A 4,149-nucleotide genomic window follows, 5' to 3' on the forward strand; every position below is an offset into this window, starting at 1 on the left:
TCAAATGAAGAATGTGGAATGATTTACAAGACACTGGTCTGATATCTTCCCAAAGACAATGTCCTAACAATAAAAGGTGAAATGTTGTTCTAAAAGAAATTTAACACTCTGGGAGGTTAATTGAATTGCTGGAGCTCAGGAGTTGGAGACTAGCCTGAGCAAGAGTGAGACCCCTGTCTCTACTAAAAACAGAAAAATTAGCTGAGCATTTGTGGTAGGCGGCTGTAGTCCCAGCTACTCAGGAAGCCAAGAAAAGAGAATCACTTGAGCCTAAGAGTTTGAGGTTGCTGTGAGCACTCAACCCTAGGGAAACAAAATGAGACTCTGTCTCAAAATAAAATTAAAAATAAATAAATAGATAAATAAATAAATAAAAGAAATGTAGGGCTGGGCATGGTGGTTCATGCCTGTAATCCTAGCACGCTGGGAGGCTGAGGCAGGTGGATTGCCTGAGCTCTCAGGCTCCAGACCAGTCTGAGCAAGAGCAAGACCCCATCTCTAAAAATAGACAGGCGTTGTGGCAGGTGCCTATAGTCCCAGCTACTCCGGAACCTGAGGAAAGAGAATCACTTGAGCCTAAGAGTTTGAGGTTGTTGTGAGCTATGACTCCATAGCACTCAACCTAGGGCAACAAAATGAGACTATGTCTCAAAAAAAAAGAAATGTAAAAGATGTCAAATTCAAATGCAACTCATGACCCCTGTCTAAACCCTAGATATGTTTAAAAAGCAATAAATGATATTTTGAGGCAATTGCAGGAATTTGAATATGGACTAGATGTTAGATAATATCAAGAATTTACTAAGAAGTTTCTTGGAAGTTGTAATAGTATTGTATTTATGTAGACAAATATTCTTAAGAAATACAAAAAGTATTTAGGGGTAGTGTCATGCTTGCAACTCACTTCCAAATTAAAAACAAAACAAAACAAAAAACAGTCTTGTTGGCGCACTCCTGTAATCCTAGCACTCTGGGAGGCTAGGATTACAGGAGGCAGGAGAATCACGTGAGCTCAAAAGTTGGAGACCAGCCTGAGTAAGAGTGAGACCCCTGTCTCTACTAAAAATAGAAAAACAAGGGCGGCGCCTGTGGCTCAAAGGAGTAGGGCGCCAGCCCCATATGCTGGAGGTGGTGGGTTCAAACCCAGCCCCTGAAAAAAAAAAGAAAGAAAGAAAAACTAGCAGGGCATTAAGGAAAGCGCCTGTAGTCCCAGCTAGTTAGGAGGCTGCTGAGACAAGAGGATTGCTTGAGCCCAAGAGTTTGATGTTGCTGTGAGGTATGACACCATGGCATTCAATCCCAGGGTGACTGAGTGAGAGTCTTTAAAAATAAAAATAATTGGGCGGCGCCTGTGGCTCAGTCGGTAAGGCGCCAGCCCCATATACCAAGGGTGGCGGGTTCAAGCCCGGCCCCGGCCAAACTGCAACAAAAAATAGCTGGGCGTTGTGGCGGGCACCTGTAGTCCCAGCTACTCGGGAGGCTGAGGCAAGAGAATCGCTTAAGCCCCAGGAGTTAGAGGTTACTGTGAGCTGTGTGAGGCCACGGCACTCTACTGAGGGCCATAAAGTGAGACTCTGTCTCTACAAAAATAAAAAAATAAAAAAAAATAATTGGGTGGTGCCTGTGGCTTTGTGGGTAGGGTGCCGGCCCCAATACCGAGGGTGGCAGGTTCGAACCTGCCCTGGCCAAACTGCAACAAAAAATAACTGGCCATTGTGGTGGGCGCCTGTAGTCCCAGCTACTCAGGAGGCTGAGGCAAGAGAATCATCTAAACCCAGGAGTTGGAGGTTGCTGTAACCTGTGACGCCACGACACTCTACGGAGGGTGATAAAGTGAGACTGTCTCTAAAAGAATACAATAAAATAAAAGCAAAAATAATTAAAATTAAAAAGAACCCAGTATCTACATAGATAGTCAAACAAATGTGATGAATGTTAACACTGAAAGAAAATATTACCATGAGAATGTGACCACTTCTCACTCCCTACCATAGGAATGTGACCACCTCTCACTCCCTACCATAGGAATGTGACCTTTTGTAACTGTTCCAGGAGATAGCCCCAGGAGCTGCAGCAAATGTTTACTATTAAGCAAATATTTGACTGTTAGTCTTGTCTTAAGACAGTTGAATAATGAACCAGAGTTCTTATCTGGTTAGAGCCCCAGCTGTGTCTATTCCCTCTTACTTTATTGTTAGAGCCCCTGGCATGTCTGCTATTCCCGCCTACTTTGTAGTTTTTGCCTTTATAAGCTTGTAAAAACTGCTGTGCGGGGCTTGACTCCTCGGCTTCTAAAAGAGTTGTGGGTCAAGCCCCGGCATGCAGGAATAAAAATCCTCTTGCGTTTTTGCATCAAGCGACGTCTCTTGCGGTTGATTGGGGTGGTCAGAGCTCCGGGCAGAGTGGGGGGTTCTGCCCCAAGTCTTTTAACACTTGTTGAATACAAGTACATATATACAATTTTTTTTTTTTTTTTTGAGACAGAGCCTCAAGCTGTCACCCTGGGTAGAGTGCTGTGGCTTCACAGCTCACAGCAACCTCCAACTCCTGGGCTCCAGCAATTCTCCAGCCTCTGGCTCCAAAATAGCTGGGACTACAGACGCCCGCCACAACGCCCGGCTATTTTTTGGTTGCAGCCGTCATTGTTGTTTGGCGGGCCCGGGCTGGATTCGAACCCTCCAGCTCAGGTGTATGTGGCTGGCGTCTTAGCCACTTGAGCCACAGGCGCCAAGCCTGTACTTGTATATTTTAAACCCTTTAAAAATTCTGTAAATTTGAAACTCTCCTTGATTAAAAAACAATAAAATGAACTAGTTAGTGTTTCAAACTGAAACAAACTTTCAAAATGCTTGCTAAAAATCTCAAATAAAAGAAAATTAAAATATAGAAAATCTTATAGGAATCTATTAAAAGATTCTCAGAATTGAAAAATGTGTTCAGCAGAGCTTTAGAATGCAAGATCAGGGTGGTGCCTGTGGCTCAAGGAGTAGGGCGCCTGTCCCATATGCTGGAGGTGGTGAGTTCAAACCCAGCCCCGGCCAAAAACCAAAAAAAAAAAAAAAAAAAAAAAAATAGAATGCAAGATCAATCTAAAAAATCAATTTTTATTTTTATACACCAATACAATAATAAACATTTCAAAAAGAAAATGAAGAAAGCAAATTCATCTATCATAGCACCAAAATGAACACAATACTTAAGTACAAACAAAACAAGTACAAACTTTGTAGGCTGAAAACTACAAACCTTAGTTTAAAGAAATTAATAAGACCCAAATAAATGGAAAGGCATCTCATATTCATGGCTTGGAAAGCTCAATAGTAAGATGACAATATGCCCCACATTTATACAGATTTAGCACAATTTTCCTATCAAAATCCTAGCTGGTTTTGCCACAGAATCTGACAGACTTACCCTAAAATTTATATGAAAATGGAAGGAATACAGAAGAGCCAAAACAATCTTGAAAAAGAACAGAGTTGGAAGACTCACTTGTCCTGATTTCAAAATTCACTACAATAGCTACAATAATCAAGACAGTGTGTTCCCAGCTGCTCGGGAGGCTGAGGCAAGAGAATCGCGTAAGCCCAAGAGTTGGAGGTTGCTGTGAGCCGTGTGACACCACGGCACTCTACCCCAGGGCGGTACAGTGAGACTCTGTCTCTACAAAAAAAAAAAGACAGTGTATTACATAAATAACCCAAAGATCTCCCTTGGATATTGGCTCCTGTTTTGTTTACTTCTTTCACAACAGGCTAGGACTTTTAGCTCAAAACCCTCTAGAGTCAAACTCAAATTTTTTACACATCCAATTGCTTTAAAAGTAGCAAAAATAAACGTATTTTTAGTCACATAGAGCCTGCCTGCTTTACATAACTTGTGAAACGGCACCGAACACCTAGCCCCACAGATAAGACTAACCCTATAGTGGTAAAAGACCCCAAACCATTGCTCCTTGGAGCATTCTGACCCAGAGTTTCCCTACTTGGCTACTGGGCAACATGGAATTCCTTTCTTCAATCTCCCTCTTTGCCAGGGGTCTCCTCACTCTCCTCCTCTGCTGTCTGGGAGGTCGGCCGTGAGGGACTCCCCTCTGGGGCAACACCCTCAAGCACCAATAAAGCTAATATGCTGCTTTCTTGTGGTCCT

This window comes from Nycticebus coucang, chromosome 19 (genome assembly GCF_027406575.1).
Source record: "Nycticebus coucang isolate mNycCou1 chromosome 19, mNycCou1.pri, whole genome shotgun sequence".
In the NCBI taxonomy this organism is placed as follows: domain Eukaryota; kingdom Metazoa; phylum Chordata; class Mammalia; order Primates; family Lorisidae; genus Nycticebus; species Nycticebus coucang.